Source organism: Plecotus auritus (assembly GCF_963455305.1).
Source record: "Plecotus auritus genome assembly, chromosome: X".
In the NCBI taxonomy this organism is placed as follows: Eukaryota; Metazoa; Chordata; class Mammalia; order Chiroptera; family Vespertilionidae; genus Plecotus; species Plecotus auritus.
In genome coordinates this window covers 97,423,318-97,446,592 of record NC_137784.1, presented here as the reverse complement: position 1 = coordinate 97,446,592, position 23,275 = coordinate 97,423,318, and the positions used below count along the sequence as shown (strand labels likewise).

General features: G+C 40.8%; 1 protein-coding gene and 1 pseudogene across 2 annotated transcripts in view; both read right to left on the bottom strand.

The window, feature by feature from the left end:
• Window positions 1–23,275, bottom strand: part of DOCK11 (dedicator of cytokinesis 11) — a 199,379-nt gene that overhangs the window by 158,405 nt on the left and 17,699 nt on the right. The window lies entirely within an intron of this gene.
• Window positions 13,747–14,085, bottom strand: LOC308239447 (large ribosomal subunit protein eL30-like; annotated as a pseudogene). Its single transcript has one exon. The product of its transcript is annotated as a large ribosomal subunit protein eL30-like (transcript).

The window sequence follows — 23,275 nt, the reverse complement described above, 5'->3', positions numbered from 1 at the left end:
CTTGTCTAAATCATAAGATTACCTTCACCAGATCATTTCTTTTCCTCTTTCGCAGTAGGAACTCCAAGTACTGAAGATCCTTTGAATTAATATAACTTGGTAATGATGCTAGGAGAGGGAAGGCCATCTTTTTAATTAGTACAACCCAACTTGGCAAAACAGATGAACATATTTTAATAAAGATTGTTTATCAGAGCAAATCTTGGCACAAAATCCCACATACAAATTGCATTCAAGACACTGGCCTTTCTTAAACCTAACAAGTAAGGGAAAAATCATGCTTCATGAGACCCATTGGGTCATGCTTAATCCTAATCCATACTCTGACTCATGTTCTTCCTCTGACAGCCCTTATTGTCTTTACTGACCATTGTGGCATTTACTGATATAGAGCACGGAACAGCTTTGTGGGTCGTTTTGCTTAATAGTCTCCTTAGGAGAACTGTAATCATCTGGAGGGAGGAATAGAGTGCCTTGTACTTTTTCTACCACTTGCTTAAGCATTTTATATCTATTATCTCATTTAATTCTTTCAAAAACCCTGCAAGGGAGATTATTTTTTTTTCAAATTTTTATTAAGGTATTATATGTGTACATATCTTACCATTACCCCCCCCCACTCCCATACATGCCCTCACCCCCCAATGTTTTGCATCCGTTGGTTACTCTTATATGCATGTATATAAGTCCTTCGGTTGATCTCTTATTTCCCCCACCTCTCCCTAACCTTACCGCTGTAATTAGACAGTCTGTTTGATGCTTTACTGCCTCTGTAACTATCTTTTTGTTCATCAGTTTATAATGTTTTTCATTATCCCCAAATGAGTGAGATCATGTGGTATTTTTCTTTCATTGACTGGCTTATTTCACTTAGCATAATGTTCTCTAATTCCATCCAGGTGTCTACAAATGGTAGTAATTCCTTCTTTTTTATGGCAGCATAGTATTCCATTGTGTAGATGTACCATAGTTTTCTGATCCAGTCATCTGCTGACGGGCACCTAGGCTGTTTCCAAATCTTAGCTATTGTAAATTGTGCTGCTATGAACATAGGGGTGCATATATCCTTTCTGATTGGTGTTTCTGGTTTCCTGGGATATATTCCTAAAAGTGGGATTACTGGGTCAAATGGGAGTTCCATTTTCAGTTTTTTGAGGAAACTCCATACTGTTCTCCACAGTGGCTGCACGAGTCTGCATTCAGCAATGTAGCAGGATACAAAATTAACGCCAAGAAATCTATGGCATTTCTATACACCAACAGTGAACTTACAGAAAGAGAGACTAAAAAAGCAATCCCATTTTCCATCGCACCAAAAAAATTAAGATACTTAGGAATAAACCTAACCAAGGAGGTAAAAGACCTATATGCGGAAAACTACAGGACACTGAAAAAAGAGATAGAGGAAGATGTAAACAGATGGAAGAACATACCATGTTCATGGATTGGTAGAATCAACATCATCAAAATGTCCATACTACCCAAAGCAATCTATAGATTCAATGCACTCCCCATTAAAATACCAACAGCATATTTCACAGATCTAGAAAGAACTCTCCAAAAATTCATCTGGAATAAAAAAAGACCCCAAATAGCCACAGCAATCCTGAGAAAGAAGAATAAACTAGGAGGGATCTCAATACCAGATTTCAAGCTGTATTACAAAGCCACTGTCCTCAAAACAGCCTGGTACTGGCACAAGAACAGACATATAGATCAATGGAATAGAATAGAGAATCCAGTTATTGACCCAAACCAATATGCGCAATTAATATTTGACAAAGGAGGCATGAGCATACAATGGAGTCAAGACAGTCTCTTCAATAAATGGTGTTGGGAAAATTGGACAGATACATGCAAAAAAATGAAACTAGATCACCAACTTACACCATACAGAAAAATAAACTCAAAATGGATACAGGACTTAAATATAAGACGGGAAACCATAAAAATACTAGAGGAATCCACAGGCAGCAAAATCTCAGACATATACCAAAAGAACTTTTTCACTGATACTGCCCCTAGGGCAATGGAAGCCAAAGAGAAAATAAACAAATGGGACTACATCAAAATAAAAAGCTTTTGCACAGCAAAAGAAACCATCAACAAAACAACAAGAAACCCCACTGTATGGGAGAACATATTTGCAAAGGGTATCACTGATAAAGGTTTAATTTCCAACATCTACAGGCAGCTTATACAACTTAATAAAAGGAAGATAAATGATCCAATAAAAAAATGGGCAACGGACCTAAATAGAATCTTTTCGAAAGAAGACAGAAGGAAGGCCAAGAGACACATGAAAACATGCTCAAAGTCACTAATTATCCGAGAGATGCAAATCAAAACGACAATGCGATACCATCTCACACCTGTCAGAATGGCTATCATCAACAAATCAACAAATGACAAGTGTTGGCGAGGATGCGGAGAAAAAGGAACCCTCGTGCAAGGGAGATTATTATGCCCATTTTACAGATTAGGAAATTGAGACTTAGGCAGGTCTAGTGTTACACATGAGTGGAGATGGGATGCAAACCTATATCTGATGGACTCCAGAATCAGTGCTCTTAACCATGATACAAACTAAATTTGAAAACATTTCCTCACCCTTGCTCCTATCACTTTTCATTTCCTTGAATGGACTTTGCATTTTAGGGTTTGCTAAAGCTTCCTCAAACTTCCCTATCATTTTAACCGAACTGAGATCTTGCCTTCTCATCAACCTGATGATGCTGAGCATGACTGGCTTAGAGAGTCTGTAATGCAATTGGATAAGGAGTTTTGCATTTGTAAACTGTTACTTTCAATTTAGCATTTGCCATCAATGAATAGGGATTAGTACCTTAGGTCTTTTACTTTGGGGGAAGGGGTGGGCTGACTCAACTTCAAGTGGGTAAGAATCGAATTACCAAAAAAAAAAAAAGAAGAACCAATAAGATATTGTCAGGGGACCAGGTCTAATTCATCCCAGTATCCTTTACAGACCCTAGCAGAGAGCCCTGAGAACTACAAAGCCAGAAGCTTAGGAGACTGATCTTAAGTGCATACGCCTTCCAAGCCAAAATGGCAGCACACAATGAGAGGGAAAAGTAAGTAATTGCTAACTAAGGCTTTCAGAACTAATTATCAGATCCAGCTTTAATTTAGAAACAATTTACTGTTCTAAGAATCAGCAAAATAAGATTTAAATCTAATATAGAAACACTGAGGAAAAATAAAACACATTTTTTCCTCGTTAGAGTTTTTACATAGGGAGGAAATCTTTTTAAATGCCAAATTACTTCCCTTTTCCAAGTCTATTTAGCTATTTATAAAAACCGAAAAACTATTTTTTAAAACTTACAATGAAGTTATATATTTTTTAAAGTCATGTAATAAACAAGTCTGTATACATACTGTATTAGTTCCAACTCAGTTAGCAAGTACATTTTACTACAGTCAACTCAAATATTATGTAATAATCTAGATTATCTACTAATGAATAAATAAAATTTCGATGAACTCTATACCCCAAAACTTCATTTTAACCAATAATTTTAACTTTACTCAATATGCTGGCTTACAGGTAGGAAAACTGATTTGCATTCAATCACTCCTGACCTTTTGTGTTCATTTTGTGTTAATAGGCATATAAATGACTCAGATAAGACAAAAAGAGGTAAAAATGAAAAGAAAGACTTGAATAAATTGAGAAAATGACAAAGTACCATTTTAAAAATAGAAGAACACTCTTTCTATTCTTTAGCAAACCATTATTGACAAAAAGAAAAAATGTGCCTTGGTTATCTACACTAATAAAAGAGAAAGATGCAAATTGACCGTACCCTCACGACACCCACCAGCCAATCAGGAGTATGCAAATTAACCCAACAAAGATGGCGGGTTAATTTGCATAAGCAAGCACTGAGCGGCCGGGGGCAGGAGGGGATGCTTGCATCATCGTCATGGTGACGACACAGGCGTTACACACCACCCCAGCTGCTCCGGGCCTCTGGGCAGCATGGAAAGGCGGAAAGGCGACTCCGGGCCGGAGCGAAGGTGGAAAGGCAGCTCTGGCCGGAGCGAAGGTGGTGCGGGCAAGGAGAAGGAAGGCCCATTCTTGCACAAATCTTCGTGCATCAGGCCTCTAGTACACAATGGCTTTCTTCCTAACAATCAAAGAATTAACAAGTTCACATAGACATACAAAATTATTGCAAATAATTCATTCATGCAAGGAGAAAGTAGATCATATTCATTCTGTGCCTGTCAACTAATTTATAACCTGCCTTGTATCTTGGTGCCCACTGTAAACTTTTAATAACAAAAAAATCTCACTGATTTTTTTTCCTGAGTTTTATAAACAGAACCACAACATACCTTGCATTCTTAAGCAGAACAAAATGTAAAGGTAAAGTACACTAATGTTCTATGGGTTTGTGGATTTAGTTAGCTAGATTAACATCCCTTGGATAATCATTCCTTCGCTATTCAGCTTTTTTACACACCCTCCACTTTTAGAAAAATGCCTGCCCTATCTATAATCTTTGTTTCCTTTTTTAAGCCAATTCCTTCCCTATTGACAAATGTCCTGTCATCAGACATACCATTTGAAAGAAGTGTCTCAGGGGTTGACCCTTATGAAAAGTTTTTTGAAAGTCTTAAGTAAAAAACCTTGAAGTGATGAAATGTTCCAAAATTGGTTGTGGTGATAGTTGCCCACTATTTGTGAATATACTAGAAACCACTGAAATATACACATTAAATGGGTGAGTTGCAAAACTATTAAGAAAATTAAGAGAGAAAAAAATAAATAACCTACCAACCGAAAAAGTGAAGGGATTAAGCAGTACAAAATGGCAGGTACAAAAGAGTCACAGGGATGTAAAATACAGCATAGGAAATATAGTCAACAATATGCGTAGTGCCAGGTAGGTACTGGAAATATTGGGGGAACACCTTATCCTATCTAATAAAAGCACAATATGCAAATTAACCATCACTCTGCTACACCCACAAGCCACGCCCACCAGCCAATCAGGAGCGAGTATGCAAATTAACCCAACCAAGATGGCTGCAGCCACAGAGAGAGCAGGAGGGAGGCTTGAGTTTCCCCGGCGATGGAGGAAGCCAAGCTTTCTGCACACTTTGGCTGGCCCAGGCCTCTGCTTAAGGCTACAAAGTTTCAATTGCAGAAGATAAATAAATCCCATATACCAGGGCCTCCACTTGGGTCGCCAGGGGGCATGGCTGGCCTGCAAACCACCACAGGGCCCTCGCCCAGGCCACCCCACGCTCCAAGGGAACCCCCACCCTGATCCGGGACACCCTTCAGGACAAACCAGCTGGCTCCCACCCATGCACCAGGCCTCTATCCTATCTAATAAAAGAGTAATATGCAGATTGACCATCACTCAAACACACAAGATGGCTGCCCGCATGTGGTCAAAGATCCTGCCCCCATGTGGACACAAGATGGCCACCACAAGGTGACCAGCAGGGGAGGGCAGTTGGGAGGGACCAGGCCTGCAAGGGAGGGCAGTTGGGGGCAATCAAGCCTGCAGGGGAGGGCAGTTAGGGGTGACCAGGCAGCAGAGGAGGGAAGTTGGGGGCAAACAGGCTGGCAGGGGAGCAGTTAGACATCAATCAGGCTGGCAGGAGAGTGGTTAGGGGGTGATCAGGCTGGCAGGCAGAAGCGGTTAGGGGCAATCAGGAAGGCAGGCAGGCAAGCAGTTGGGAGTCAGCAGTCCTGGACTGTGAGAGGGATGCCCGACTGCCCATTTAGACCCAATCCCAGTGGGATCGGGCCTAAACGGGCAGTCAGACATCCCTCGAGGGGTCCCAGGTTGGAGAGGGTGCAGGCTGGGCTGAGGGACAACTCCCCCCGTGCACGAATTTCGTACACCGGGCCTCTAGTAAGTTATATAAATGTTTAACCACTGTGCTCTATACCTGAAACATAATATTAAATGTCAGCTGCAATTGAAAATTTTTCTTTAATAATAACCTACTCAGTTTCGCTTCCCCATACCTAAAAAAGTCTCTCCAATATTTAGTAAGAGATAAGTCCCCAATACAGACAGTACAGAAACCATGGTGCTCCTCACTAGAATGGTTAGGTGTCAATATCTGAGGATCCTACACTGTAGCCATAGATCCCACTGACCAGCCAAGTACAAAAGTGAGGTTGCCCCATCGTTCCCTGAGGGCTCTTCTGGAGATCTTATAAACAGAAATCCAAAGCACAGAGCTTACTGAGCATCAACCAGGCAGTGGGCTACAAAGCTGAGAAAACAAAAATGGACAAGATATGGGCCTTACACTTTATGAACTCATGGGCTCAAGGGAGAGATAGACCACTAACGAGAGAATTAAAATATGATGGGGTAAGGGCTAGCATGTGGGACACAGAGAGTGCTGTAGGTATGCAGGTAAGGGAGAGATTAAATCCACTGGTGAAGAAGGCTCAGAGAGGAGGCAGCAGGTGTGCTGAACCTTAAAGGACTGAATAAAAATGCTCATGGCAGGCAAGGTGAATAAAGAAAGGCATTCCAGGCAAAGAAGAGAGCATAACAGCATGGAAGAGTAACAGCATGTACTCAGAGTCTGAAGATGAATAGAATAGGGAGAAATTACCAAGATGAGCCAGAAAGGCATGTTTATGGAGGACCCCATATGCCAAGACAATGAGTTTGGACTGTTTCCTATTGTAGGCGATGGGGAGCCAGCAGAGGTTTTTAAGCAGGGGAATGACATGAACAGATGTTTTACTCATATTTATTATGCATAGAAAGCCAGAAGGTCAGCTCTAATGGAAATTAATCCATAAAATGATAGCATAGGCTGAAAATTTGTCCCATTGTCTACATTTTCTAGGAGCAATATGCTGTATTATGGAAAACTACTCTTTTTTATTATTTTAATTTCTTTTTTAATTAAGGTATTACATGTATCCTTAGTCCCCCATTACCCCTCCAATCCCCCATTCATGCCCTTACCCCCCTGTTGTCTGTGTCCATTGGTTAGGCTTATATGCATGCATACAAGTCCTTTGGTTGATCTCTCCCCCTTACCCCCACCCTCCCCTACCTTCCTTTACTTAGGAAAACTACTCTTTAGAGTTGAATACAAAACTGCTGAGGAAAATAAAGTAGGAGCTGTATCTGTGAAGAGCCTTTCTTTGAAAGGAAGAAATACTTGCATCTTCCTTGTGTGACAGAGACTAAATTAGCCTGAATATTTCATTGTAAAAAGATCAGCTACCGCCCTAACTGGTTTGGCTCAGTGGATAGAGTGTCAGCCTGCGGACTCAAGGGTCCCAGGTTCGATTCAGGTCAAGGGCATGTACCTTGGTTACAGGCACATCCCCAGTAAGGAGTGTGCAGGAAGCAGTTGATCGATGTTTCTGACTCTCTATCCCTCTCCCTTCCTCTCTGTAAAAAATCAATAAAATATATTTAATTTAAAAAAAAGATCAGCTACCAATCCGCACTTAATTTGTTTCCACACCTTCTCTTCTTTACCCCCTAAAATTTTAAATATTTTAATTAATTTTTAGAAAGGAAGGGAGAAAGAGAGAAACATCAATTGACTGCCTCCTCCACATCCCCTACTGGGGATCGAGCCTGCAACCCGGGCATGTGCCCTGACTGGAATCGAACCAGCAACCTTTCAGTGCACAGAACACCACCCAACCAATTGATGCACATGGGCAGGGCCTTCCAACATCTTTTCAATGGCTAATTTGATCCCACACAGTTAAAACTTTTGATGAAACGTAAGTTGGATCACAGTATTCCTTTGTTTAAACCCCTGTAATGGTTCCCCATAGCCTGCAGAAAAAAGCTCAAACTGTTCAAGGCTTCTAAGATCCAGCCTCCACCCCCAGCTTCCAGTCCAGGCCTTCCAACCACAGTGGGTAATCTCCCAATGGGCCTGTTATGCCATCTTTGCTGATCCTGAAACCTCTGCCGAGGTCTCCCCCAGCCCCACTGCATAAGCTGCCAATCTTTCTAGATATAAATGGCCACTCTGCCTATCCATTGCTACCCACCTCCTCAAACCCAGAGCTAGTACCTGTACTTCCTTCCCATCCCAGCGCTATCACAAGGTGCTGAGGTGCACTGCCTTTCCACTTCTTTTTTCTGTCTTCCCCCCCACAACCAAAATGAAAGCTCTATAATTGCAGTCTTTGTCTTATTCATTGCTCTGTCCCCAGCTCCCCCAAATTCTATCTTGAATGATTGAATGAGCAAACTACAAATCCATTTAGAAATGGATATCAATATCTTTCTAACCTTCAGCATTAAGATTTTCTGCCTCTCCCAATTTTTTCAAGATGACCACAGTTTACAAAATATTCACTGAAATACAAACATTTGGGTAGCTGTCCAAAGGAGCCCTGTTACTGAACACTTTCATAACATAAATAATCACCCATTAGTTTCCCTTTTGGTAAATTCACAATGTCATATGTAAAACTTTCATAGAACCAGGCACTCCTTCAATAAGAAATGTAAAGTGTCAGGAAGTAGAAAATCGTGTTGGTTGGGCATTCAAATTAAAGCAGAAAGTTGATGATTCAAGCAAAGTTCCATTTGTGCTGGTAATAGTTTCCCTCCCCATTGCCAAACTTTCTCCTAAACAGCCTCTCTCTCCCCATCTTTCCCTTCCTCCAGCTCACATTTACTCTGTTTACTGAATGTGCCCATAGGGACATCTTCTTGCTTCTTCCCCTAAAAGTAATCCAAAGTGTATCCCCGTTACACATGCTCAGCAGCAAGTACTCCCCCAAGTCCTGATTTAAGAATTTTGCAATGCTAACCCTCATTCCTTGCTAATGCCACCATGAGACAGACTTAGAACCCTGCCTCTACCTAGAGCATGTGGCTGAAACACTGTCATAACAACAAAATTATTATTTTCCCAGAAAATCTCTATATCTTCTCCCCAGTACATTCTCCATATACTAACATAAGCCCATTCATTCAATATGACAGTACATTCCTGCCTTATTTTCATTCTCATTTCAACCTGGACCCCCTACCATGACCAACAGTCCTCTTACTAACCCCTTGTCATTCTGAACTACATCTACCACCAATTCCCAGCCCTGGATCAACCCCCATGCACACCACCCCTTTCCTCCCTCCCCACCCTCACTTATTTTTCTTTGCTGCTGCTGGAAAAATCCTGTCAAGGACTTCATTTACACAGACATAAACCCTAGGCTGAGCTGGGCTCTCAGTACCACCCTCAAGGCTTTTACTTATACCGGGTTAGCTCCCTAACCTATAGAAGAACAGGACATTTGGGCTTTCACAGATGGAAAATCCCCTCTCTCTTAAAAAAAGCCTCCTGATTGAATTACATAGCCTGACCCAAAGGCTGTGCTATTAAATCAAATGTCCCCACACTGATGTTAACAACACACATATAACTCTACTTCCTTCCATGTTTATTTGGCAGCCAACTCCTTTTTGGGTGCCACTTTCTCCATTCCGAAAGTGACTCCTAATCTGGGGTCTTAAGTGATCTTTGGATGGGCAACATGGGATGTGAAACTCTGATATTATATGGAAAATGCTCTGTGTACATCTTCGTAGGAAAAGGCGCCAGAGCTCTCCAGAATCTCAAAGGAGTGTGTGACCCAAGAAAGTTTAAGATCTACTGCCTTACTAACTACATATAAACAGGTTCATTATTTTTATATAAGATGTATTGGTTTTGTATAATTATAAAAGCAATACATGTTCATTGAAAAAACTTTAATCTGGGACTGAGCGTGGGGATAATAGTCATGGTGTTTGTAATGAGTAGTAAATAACCCATAGAGATCCAATGTACATTGTAATGAATACAGAAAATAATACTGAACTATAATTATGTGTGATAAATATTGCTACACTGGCTATCATACTGCAATATATAAATACACCAAAGTAGCTCCTTGCACACCTTAAACATACACAACAGTACACGTCAAATTTATTCGGTTTTTAAAAAGAAAGAAGAGCCCGGCTGGCGTGGCTCAGTGGTTGTGCGTCAACCTATGAACCAGGAGGTCATGGTTCGATTCCTGGTCAGGGCACATGCCCAGATCGCAGGCTCGATCCCCAGTATGGGGCATGCAGGAAGCTAGCCGATCAATGATTCTCTCTCATCATTAATGTTTCTATCTTTCTTTTCCTCTCCCTTCCTCTCTGAGATTAATAAAATATATATATATTTTTTTAAAAGAAAGAAGAATTGGAAAAAAATGAAACTTCTACTCTGATGGGGGGGGGGACTTTTTTTTAATCAAAAATTTTAGAAAGGAAAATAAAAGTCACTTAGAATCCAACTGCCCATAGATGACTACTGTTGCCATTTTAATGTTCCTCCATCTCTTCTATTTTTTTCTCTTTCCACATGGGATTCACACTGTTGATTTCTGATAGTTAGTGTGTTCCAAATAATATAAGATAAACTTCACAGTACAAAGAATTTGGGACAAATGTTCAAAAATCCAAGACACAACCACCAAGAAATATTTATTGAGCACCTCCTGTGTGCATGACATACTACTCCAAAATAACAGAGGGAAATCCTTACCCAAGTTCCTCACACAAGGTGTTTAAAAATTCTAGAGATTTCAATAGGCTATGTGAAGCCCCAGCCTAAAAACAAGGGGGGGGGGGGTAAGGCAGACAGCAACAATGATGTCATTGTAAATTTAGAGAAATGCTATTAAACCAATAGAAGTCAGGTTTTTTTGTAAATGATAGTTTTCCTTTATTACCAAAATGTAGACTTTCATCTAACAATAAAAATAAATACATATGAGAACTATATCATAAAGGCCCTGGTAACCTCGTATGACCCATAAACTCATTCTGGGGGAAATTCCATGTTTTGAGCAATAACATTAGGGAGAAATTGTGGCCTCCTATAGTGGTGACTATTCAAGGGACAGCATATGTTTGCATGAGGAATTCCACTGTGTTTAAGGAGGAAGATCAGTGTAATTACTTCACCATCACTGCTTACATATTTCACAATCAAGATAATTCTGGGAAAACAGGATTACTGGTTCTCTGCTTTAAATATATATAAGGCAGAGGATGGGCCAGCTGAAGCATTTCTTGCCATCTAAATCCACTCTCTACAATGCAATTCTCATCCCACATTTAAATAATACCCTGTTTTCAAGCAGGAAAGCAAATAAATCTCTTTCCAGAATTCAAGGCAGAACGCCGTGAAATGCCTAAGAGCTTTCTCTGTTAGGTTGCCCCATTCCTTGCTAAATCATTGAGCCTCTTCCTCTTTCCTCTGATCATTGGAGGTTTCTCTGAGGGAGCAATAGAAGCCTAGCCTAGTAAGAGTTTCCTGGAATTCAGGAATGTACTAGCATCTTCTGTAGAAGCCTCAGCCTCTGGCCACTTTAAAGGCTTGCCCTGCTTTCTTGTAAACACCACAACCAGAGAGCAGGCGCTTTGCCTTCAGGCTGTAAATGAGGTGCTCATCAGGCAAACAGGCAGAGGCGGCCCCTTGTGATGCTGCAGCATCTGTCTCTCCCTCAGGAACCTGTGGCTAGAGCTTCTTTTGGAAGGCCCTGAGGTATTCAGGGGACAACATGGCTGAAAGTGGACACAAAAGATAAGAGCCACACCCAGTATAAAGAGGACTTGAATGATGACTAAATGGGATGCTGCTTCAGGGCTCAATGTGTAGCATGAGAATGAGCAGATCTACAAGCCCTTTTATATACTTCCCATAAAACTGTAGCTAGAAGCCAGGCCCACTGACCCTAGGACTCTGTGCTCTTGCCAGCAGCAGCTCCCACGATGCGGTCATGGCCTGAGAACCACTGTGCTGCTGAGGAACGGCTTTGCAACAGGAGGCCTGCAGTGGCAGCCATGGTTTTCACTACTCAGTGGCCTTTTTTATTTCTTTTCTGTTTGTGAGCACCAATATTTCACCAAGGAATGAGTAGGTGCTATTGTACCACCCATTCAGGAAGTGGTAGAAAGTGACTGTCATTTCTACTGACAAAGGGAGGGCAGTTAAAAGTAAATGTGGTCAAATGAGTGGTGGAATTATGGGTAATTTTTTCCTTCTTTTTCCTTTTCTGTTTTTTTTTTTTCCTGAAATGTTTCTCACACAAGTATTCTTGTTATAATAAAAAGAAAACATAATCAACTTTGTTTTTTATGTTAATATACACAACATAAAATTTACCATTTTTAACAATTTTTAAGGGTGCATTTCAGTGGTATTAAGTAACTTACACTGTTTTGCAACCATCACCACTATCCATTTCCAAATCTTTTCATCATCCCAAAAAGAAACTCTGTACTCATTAAACGCTAATCCCTCCATCTCACGCACCCCTACTCCTGGTAATCTCTAATTTACTTTCTGCCTCTTTTAATTTGCATGTTATAGGTACTTAGTATAAGTAGAATCACAAAATATTTGTCCTTTGTGTCTGGCTTCTTTCACTTAGCATGATGCTTTCAAGGTTCATCCATGTTGTCATCTAAATCCATGTGTCAGAATTTCATTCCTTTTAAAGACTGAATAATATTCCATTGTACACATATACCATGTTTTGTTTACCTGATGATGGACATTTGGGTTGTTTGGACCTTTTGGCTTTTGTGAATAACGCTGGTATGAACACTGGTGTGCAAGCACCTACACATGTCCCCGCTTTCAGTTCTTTTGGGTATATATCTAGAACTGGAATTGCTGGATCATATGATAATTCTATATTTAACTAATTGAGGAACTTGCCAAGCTCTTTTCCTCAATGGCTACGCCATATTACATTCCCACAGCAGTGCACAAGGGTTCCAGTTTCTCTACCTTCCCCAACACTTATTATTTTCCATCTTTTCTATTGCTTTAAATATATACATTTTTTATTGATTTCAGAGAGGAATGGAGAGGGAGATATAGAAACATCAATGATGAGAGAGAATCATTGATCGGCTGCCTCCTGCATGCCCCACACTGGAGATCAAGCCTGCATCCTGGGCATGTGCCCTGACCAGGAATCAAACTGTGACCTCCTGATTCACAGATTGACGCTCAACCACTGAGCCACACCAGCTGGGCTCCATGTTTTTTAAATAACAGCTACTTGGTGTGAAGATGTATCTCATTGTGGTTTTGATTTGCATTTATCTAGTGATTAGTGATGTTGAGTATCTTATTGGTCATTTGCATATCTTCTTTGGAGAAATGTCTCTTCAAGTTCTTTGCCCAATTTTAAATGAAGTTGTTTGGTTATTAATACTTTATCAGATATATGCTTTGCAAATATTTTCTCCCATTCTGCCTTCTCATTCTCTTGACAGTGACCTCTACTACACAAAAAATTTTAATCAATTCTATTTTTTTTACATGAAGATACAGGTAAAATCTTTAGGGAGCAGGCAGAAAGCTTAACGTATAGATGTGGAAGAGAATCCTTATACCTCCTTTTAGACTTCCCTTTTATGGCCAAAGGAAGAACTGAGGTCTTCTCAATGAGGTAACAACTCATAACTCCTCCCCACAACTTGACTTCTCCTTAGACATCTAATGCTGCAGGACACTCATGTGCTAGTGAGAGTCACAGAAAGGGAACTCATGCTGGGTGTGGTAGGTGAGCCCAGTGGGGGCAGGGATCCTGTAGACTTTTAAGGTTCCTCAGTCCCACCCAGTAGACGTTTCTTTTTTTCTTTGTTTTTTTAAAACAAGCTCTGGACAGTTTTATTAAAAAAATTTTTGCGTGACTTAATTTTCACCAGTGTGTTCTGGCATGCTTCTAATGATATAAGAAATCAGCTGGGTCAGTGAGAGCCAGTGTGCACACTCTGTAGTATTTTCCATATGCTGTGCCCAATTCAATATTATTGCCACTGTAGTGATGGACACCAGTCTTGGCCAACATGGTGTAGTACTCTATTTCCACAAGACTGGCAGTTGTTGGTGAGGCTGTCCAGTTTCACTTTGCTTGTCTGGTCATTTTCAGACTCTGCCTGTATCCCAGCACATACTTTCCACTTTTCATAACAAGTAGAGCCCAGAGTTGATAAACTCAAGCGACTTTTTTGTCTTCTTTGTGGCCACCATCTTCCTGCTTTTTATGTGGGATGGCCCTCAACCAAGAGCAGCATCAGAAAGGGCCAGGGAATGAGACCAGCCAGGCAGAGGTTTCAAAAGCTACTCTTTCTCTGGCTGGGTCTTGATTACACACAAACTTCCAAAACTTCCAACTTCTCACAGGGATACATGCAGGCTTGTTATTACTGAATGGAATGTTTATGTCATTACTGTGAAAAGTGACACCCAAGGTCAGTACGATACTAAGAATCAAATTCTCCAAAAGTGATTCCCTCCATTTGTAAATTGGAAGCATTGCCTTTTTTGTTTCTCCACCCTTTGTTTTTTTGCTCTCCTCTCCCCGCTCCCTTACACTCCCAACAGAAGATGGGGCTTCTCAACAACTATCACGTGGGAATTTACTTTCCAAGTATTTCTGAAGTATAATCAATTTCAATAAGAAGCAATACATACTCATTTTCTTCTAGGGATGGCCCTGGAACTCTCAGGGGATAGTCAAATCCGCTGTAATGACTGTGTCTCAGGAGCTTATGTGAATAAAACAAGTCTAAATTTCAGGACTACTGTGAGGCTGAATTGTTGAATATCCCTTAGACTAAAGGTTAGAAACCCAGTGAAGGTCCTGTAAATTGATATTCCTGCTCTACAAAGTAAGCATCTGTTATCAAAGTTGTTCTCAAGTATACATCACTGATCTACGAAACTGTTTTTTCATAAGTAGACTAATACCTGAAACTTTTTCCTTAACTAGGAAACATACCTCAAACCCCAGGGCAGAAGGGAGTATGAACTGTGTCCTGCACATGCATACATTTAGCAAAGAATCAAATTAGAAGGATATCTGTAGGAAAGCCTTCATCTAGACCAGCGGCTGCCAACCTTTCGGACCTCGCAGACCACCAGATTCTAATCTAGACATTCCAAAGCAACTGGCTTAAAAATGTGTTTTAAATAATCTTTATTCTTAGGAAATCAATTAGAAAAAAACCTCAACTCCTTTACCATCCGCTCACATGCTGTACCTTCAAAGCCATTTCATTATTGGGGTGGGGGCCGGTAAAAGAAAAGCTAAGAGGAGAAAAAGAAAAAGTAGCTCTTCTCTACCATGAGTCTTACATGTATTGAAAGCTAACATTTATTGAAAACATTGCTAAGCACCAGGTGCTATGTTAAATGTATTACATATGTATCTCATTTAATTCTCAAAATAATCCTACAAAGTAGAAAATACTATCACTACTCAGATTTTATCAAAGAGAAAACAAAGACTAAGAGAGGTTAGGCAACTTGCCCAGATAAGCAATATAGTCAGTGTGGTAGGCAGTATCCCAAGATGCCTGTCTCCAGTCTACTGGCCCTGTATAATCCCCTCCACTTCAGTGCAAGACCTATGAATATAATGAGATGTCACTCCCCCCTGATTATGTTACTAATAAATTGCCTCTGAAATCATCAAAGGGGAGATTATCCTGAGCCTGGGCCTGTCCCTAGAAGAGGAACTAGCCCTTCCTGGAGAGAGAGATTCACCTGTTGGCTTTAAAGAAGCAGACCGGCATGTTATGAAAGCCCCACATGGCTAAGACCTAAGGGTGTCCTCTAGGAGTTGACAACTATCCCCAGCTCAGAGCCAGCAAGGTAACGGACCAGTCAGCCCTACAACCACAAGGAACTGAATTGTGCCAACCTGAAGGACTGGGAAAGGCCCCTGAGCCTCCACATGAGAACACAGTCCTGCCAACACATGTGAAACCCTGAGTAGACTCCAGCTGAGCGCTGCCCATACTTCTGATCCAGAGAAACTGAAATGAGAAGTGTTATTTTAAGCTGCTAAGTGTGTGGCAATTTGCCACAGAAACAGAAAACTAATACAGTCAGGATTCAAACCAGGGCTGTTTAACTCTGGTGTGCATGCTTTCAACTACTTCAGTAGTTTCTGTATCAGTTTCACAAATTCCTAACCATTTTTAACTCTTCAAAAAGAATAGAGACATACATTTCTATTGAATAGTAATGGTTATGATCTTTTCCTTTTCTGATGCAGTTCTCACGTTCTAGAAATGTTTTCATCATATTCTAGTATAGATACACATTTATTGATTCAATAGAAAACTGCTCAAATACAATGTGATAAGAATTTGTGAAAAAAAATCAATAGGATGTAAAACATAAGATTTTATTTACCAAAAACACCTTGTTAAAGCAGGTGTGGCTTTGGTAAGGGCTCCAGGCTCAGGCTGTGCTATTTCAGAATATTTGACTATTGGGTGATCTATAAGGTCTGTCATCTGATGCCTCCAAGGAGATGACAACACATTACCTCTTTTAATAGGGCCCAATTCATTGAACAGGAGAAGCCAGTGAATTCTCTGCTGAAATGAAATCGATGTAAAGAGAATCCCCAAAAATTAAACCCTGCAGTTGCTTCTTTGAGGACGTCAGTCAACAAACTCCTGTTTCATGGTCTCCTTTCACACACAAACACAACCACACACACAAACTACACATGGTGGCAAATTAGATGAATAATAATAACTAACAGTAACTGAGCTGATGCCAAGTGTTTACCATAGATTATCTCATTTAGGCCTCACACTTACCTTATGAAGTAGGTATTACTATCACCATCACTTCCATTTTATATGCAAAGAAAGTAGGATTTAGAAAGATTGTGACTTTCCCAATATTGAACAACCAGAAAGCGACATTTCAATTCACATGCTGACACCAGAGCAGAGCTCACATTCTCAGTCACTCTGCTGGATTACCCCTACTTCTGCTGCTCTCCAACTAGGAAGTTCAGACATCCTTCATAGTACCTAGCAAGGTGCTTTCATATAGGAATGCTCAAGATATGTTTGCTGATAATGATAAAGAATGAGGCCTGGGCCTGAGCCTAGTAGTAGGTAAGGCTTCCAGGCCATTCATCGCTGTGAGAAGATGGGAGGTGTGGAGAGGGCAGAAGTTGATATGGGATAAGGAAGCAGGCTGAAGGCAGCCTCACACACTTATGTGGATACCAATTTAAAAGTAAGTGAACAAGGATCATACTACTGAGAACTTCAAATATATGTTGGCTAACCATATACGAGAAGATTCGATTCTGGCACTAAGATCATAAAAAGAAACTAACCCGGTTTTCCAGAGTTTATTTGGAAAAGTTGCTGCTACACATCTGGAAGTTATTTTCTAACACACTAGTTCCAATGAGTCATATACAATATTAAACAATGATTCCATAGGGTGAAGCCTGATCATATTTTTCCATTAAGTGGCATCCACTGAGGTCAATGAAAGGCAAAGGCTGACCCAAACTTGGAGAACCTCACCCTCCACAGCCCTATTTTATATTTTCAAGAACATGAGTTTTAAGAGGTACAGGAATACAGTCTATCTCCTAGCACTAATGGAAGGCATTCTAATACACTTAATTTCCTTTCACTGGTCATGTGCAGAAGATGGATCCAAAAGCTGATTGAGGGAGTCAGTAACCCGAAGTAGAGTTGGCAGAACAAACATTATGGGGCTCTGTGTAAGCATGGGACAGTCAGAAATGCAGGGTGGGGCGCTCCTGAGCAAATAAGACAACCTGTGGTACACAGAGTACAGCCAGAGTTCAAGACCCTTAAATCTGCCAGCAAGATTTTCCCCAAGGATTACTATAGAAAGGTTGCCAATTCATCCTTGCCTTTTCAGCCACATCCTACTATACTGACTCCACCCATCAACTTTCAACCCATATCATAATGGTTTCCTAATATTTCAAACCTCTTATATTTGTGTTTAGAAGTATTAACTTAAGGCCATTTCCCAGTGTCTTTTGACACTTGGATTTCTTTCAGATTACAAAGAAGGAATGAGTCATGTTCTTTCAGAGACTGTGGAGCCACTTACAAAGGCTATTTTAAATCTTTCAGGTGACAAGGGTATTATTTAGTTCCCAGAAACAATCACTGACTAAATGGCTTCCTCAGATTTGAAGGAGTTAATGCACCTTCCCCAGAGATTCTCCTCTCTCCGACCCCACAACAATTGGATTTTAAATGGCACAGGAGTTGAAAAAAACATAAAGCATTAACTCCCACCTTACAAAAGATATAAATTAGTGGGTGTCCATTTGCATTATAAAGGATCATTTGCTTTGCCAATGGATTCCAATCAAGTTTATTCAAAAATCAGATTCCCCTAATGTATACTAAATTTGTACATGGGTGTCATTTAGCAAGCACAGCTGTACCAAAGCCTGAGTTTAATTAGCAGGTACCTGTTCACTGTGCTTTACACTGCTTCCAGAGTCAAACAGTGAGGAGTCCACCTTAAAATTCCTGACTCACTCCCCCATTCTAACAATAAAATTGCTTTGCTTTTACCTAGCACTTTTCATCAAAGCCTTCAAAGTACTCAATACACATTTGCTAGTCTTCATAATTATGCCAAACAAGTTGGCAAGAGAACTGGAAATGCATCCTTTCAATCTATCAGGGATGGGGGAAAAATAATTAGGACCATCGACAGGCAGAAAAATTAAAGTTTCACATAAGAACAAAAGAACTACATTTAAGTTTTATTTTTCACAAAAAGGAAAACAAAATATTTCATGCTTCTTACTTTTTAAAAATAGGCTTTATTTTTTTAACAGTTCACAGCAAAGCTGAGCAGAAATTACAAAGAGTTCAGTTCCCATGTACCTCCTACCCACAAAGAAGCACAGCCTCTCACATTATCAGCATCTCACATCAGACTGGTGGTGTATTTGTTACAATCGATGAACCTACATAAACACATCATAATCACCCAAGTCCATAGTTCAAATTAGGATTCACTCTTGGTGTTGTACATTCGATGGGTTTGGACAAATATTTAAGGACGTGTATCACCATTACAGTCTCATACAGAGTATTTTCACTGCCTTAAAAATCCCCTGTGCTCTGCTTCTTCATGCCTCCATCCCCCTACTTAAGTTATCAAGAGGAAAACTCAATTTAATACAACAAATCCATTTTTATATATCAGTTTTATATTATGATCAGAGTGGGGATTGGAAAGAAAAAGAGTGAGAAATGTAGTGCAGAGAAGACAGATGAATAGAAGCAACAAAAAACAAACTCAAAGATGGGCATGCTGATGGGAGAAAAGGCACAGCAGAGACAGAAAAAGAGACCCAGCTTACCAAGAAGTGCACCAGAATCTAATTATCTTAAATGTCAGAGGCAAGACCTTCCATTTCAAAGCCAATTCATCAGTAACTTTCCCATGCATTTGTTTTTAAATCCACAGAAATCTTAAGATTATTTTTAAATAAAAGAAAAAGATACAGCATATTCAAAATCAGGAAAGTTGCAACCATATCAGTGCATATCACCTATTAATTAGCTTTACACTTGAAATATAAGCTCCTCTAGTGATTAATATTGTTAACGGCAGCAGAGGATGACTATAGCAGCAACAACGTAAGACATTTTACATGCAAGAAAGATGAGAGCAACTTTACATTTCAGGAAATTCGGGGTAGGCATTTCTGCTTTTCAAAAATTATAAAGGTACTATGAAACATTAATTACATAGCTATATGGAGACATACAGGCATATACAGCATGTGTGTGAGTGTATATACATATACATGTACTCTCTGAAACTTCAATTTATAAAGAACGCATAGTGATCAAAATTTGGGGGATATTTAAGCAGAAAGGAATGAAAAGCAAATGGGAATTGAAATCAAATTTCTAGATCTAGACCATCCTAACTTTATTGGTTTAACAGAAAGATAATGTGAGATGTACAAACTGATGGTCAAGGACCTGCAGGATTATAGGAGAAATTATCTTAATAATAATAGCACCATGCTAATTACCATATAGATACTATATGTCATAGAAATATAGCAAACTGAAAAGTATAAAGCTTATTTGAAATGTTCATTTTTCTATTATAAAAATATATGGTCATTGGTTGACCTCTTACCCTCCCGCCGCCCACATGCATATAAGCATAAACAATGGACACAGAAAATAGGGGGGGTGAAGGCCTGGGCTGGAGGACAGGGGCATGCTGGGAGAGGACAATGGGGGAAAAGGGGGACATATGTAACACTTTCAACAACAAAGAATTTAAAAAGTACATGTTCAATGTAAAATAAATGAGTAAACATTTTTATCACATTTATTGGGGTGACATTGGCTAATATGATCATATAGGTTTCTGGTGTAGGTTTCTATGATACAAGATATGTATATTGCAGTATGCCTACCACTCAAAGTCAAATCATCTTACATCACCAGATGTTAGGCCCCCTTCACCTAACCCCCACCCCCACTCCCAATAAACATTTTAAAAACAGAAAATATAAAGCAAGAATAAAACTTACTCATAGCCCCACCACCCAGAAATATGTGTTAATATTATACACACACACATACAGTGTAGACATACTGGTAGGCACACTTTTTGAGAATGTTTTCTTTGTAACAATAAAAATAGTTAATATTTATTCATTGCTTCCTCATGTTCTAGGCATTTTTCTAAATGCCTTTCTGTATTATTTTACTCAATCCTTACAGCAACCCTGTGAGGTCAGTATTATCATTATCTCCATTTTACAGATGAGGAAACTGAGGCACAGTGTGATTAAGTAACTAAATTCACATATATCATAGATATATTATTTTAGCAAAATATGATCATAGCTCGTATGCTGTCATAACCTAAATTTTCTCATCAATAATAAATATATATGGCATTTTAATTTTATTTTTAAAGATTTTTTTTTATTGATTTTTAGAGAGAGATGAAGGGAAAAGGGAGAGAAACCTCAATGTGAGAGCAAAACATCCGCATATGCCCCAACCAAAGATCAAACCCACAACCTGGGTATGTGCCCTGATTGGGAATCAAACCCACCAGCTTTTCGGTGTATAGGACAATACTCCAACCAATTGAGCCACACTGGCCAAGGCTATAGATGGCATTTTAATGATTGCATGGCTTTCTGGTGTTTGTATGTATATTTGCCCAGTCCCTCACTTTTGTACATTTAGGTTGTCTAAGTTTGAGTATAAGTTTGTTGTTGGTTTTGTTAGTTCAACTATTATAAACAACTCTGTAAGGTTCATTTAGGTCGATACCATTTCCACTGCACAAATGAGCACAAGGAGGTTCCACAAAGTTAAACAGCCTGTCCAAGGTAACAGAGATTGTCAGGGGAATCGCTGGGTTCTTCTGGCCCTGGGACTAAGCATTAGCTCCTTCCACTTTCTTGCCAGCTCCTTAGTTATGAGGCAGAATGAAATCAATCCTCTCTAAAACTTGAAAAACTAGCATAATAGGATGAAAAATGCCCCCCAAAGACATGCAGGCTGAAAAATGCTCTCTGGCAGCCCTCCCACCCGCCCCAAGACATACACCCATCAAAATCCCTGGAACCTGCTAACATTCCCTTATAGCAAAAGGATCTTTACACAGGTGACTGAGTCAAGGGTCTTCAGATAAGGACATCATCCTGGATGATCTGGGTGAGTCCTAAATGCAATCACAAATGTCTCTATAAGAAAGAGGGAGCCCTAGCCGGCTTGGCTCAGTGGATAGAGCGTCAGTCTGCGGACCGAGGGGTCCCGGGTTCGATTCCGGCCAAGGGCACGTGCCTGGGTTGCGGGCTCAATCCCCAGTGGGGGTCGTGCAGGAGGCAGCCGATCAATGATTCTCTCTCATCATTGATGTTTCTATCTCTCTCTCCTTCTCCCTTCCTCTCTAAAATCAATAAAGAAATATATTTTTTAAAAAAAAGAGGGAGATTTCACACAACTGAAGAGAAGACAATTTGACCATAGAGGCAGACTGAAGTAATGCAGCCACAAGCCAAGGAATGCTGGCAGCTAAGGGAGCTGGGAGAGGCAAAAATGGATCCTTCCCTAAACTTTCCAGAGGAAGTGTGGCCCAGTGATACTGATTTCGGATTTCTAGAAGGGAATAAATGTGTTATTTTAGGCCACCCAGTTTGTGACCATTTGTTACAGCAGCCACAGGAAACCAATACAACTAGAAAGAGGCTATAATCCTGCAGGAGCAATGTGCTTCAAATTGGAGGGGAGGAAGAGGTTTCACCTAAGCCCTGCAGGATGAACAGGATTGCCTTTAGCAGGGAAAGGGTTGAAAGGGCATTCTAGGAAGAGGGGTCAGCATGCGCAAAGGCATGGAGGTAAGAAAATGTACAGTGCGTTTGGGCAGCAGCAATGAGCAGTATGAATGTAAGAAACATTCAAGCCTGTGGAGAATTTTTGTGAGTTTACTTGAGTCAAACTGTCGACAATTATTGGGAAACAAAATCTCAACGGATTGAGATAATGCCCCAGAGAATGGCAGTTTTGCACCTTATTTTATGCACTAGAGGCCTGATGCACGAAATTCATGCAAGGGGCTCAGCCCTTGCAGCCCCAGCTTCATCTGTAAGGTCATCTGGAAGGACATCTGGAAGGTCATATGTAGTTATTAATAAGGTTGAGTTAGTCAGTGAACATAAAACAATGGAGAGTTTAAATTTCTAACAAAGGTATGTATAGGATTATATAAAACTAGAGGCCCAGTGCACAAAATTCGTGCACGGGGGGGGGGGGGGGGGCGGGTCCCTCAGCCCAGCCTGCACCCTCTCCAATCTGGGACCCCTCAAGGGATGTCCGACTCATAATCCAGGACTGCTGGCTCCCAACTGCTCACCTGCCTGCCTTCCTGATTGCCCCTAACCGCTTCTGCCTGCCAGCCTGATCACTCCCTAACCACTCCCCTGCCAGCCTGATTGATGTCTAACTGCTCCCCTGCCAGCCTGTTTGCCCCCAACTTCTCTCCTCTGCCAGCCTGGTCACCCCTAACTACCCTCCCCTGCAGGCCTGGTCCCCCACAACTGCCTTCCCCTGCTGGCCTGATCGCCCACAACTGCCCTCCCTTGAAGGCCTGGTCCCTCCCAAATGCCCTCCCCTGCTGGCCATCTTGTGGTGGCCATCTTGTGTCCACATGGGGGCAGCCATCTTGTGTGTTGGAGTGATGGTTACTCTTTTATTAGATAGGATAGAGGCCTGGTGCACGGGTGGGGGCTGGCTGGTTTGCCCTGAAGGGTGACCCGGATCAGGGTGGGGGTTCCCTTGGGGTGTGGGGCAGCCTGGGCCAGGGGCCTGTGGTGGTTTGCAGGCTGGCCACACCCCCCGGTGACCCA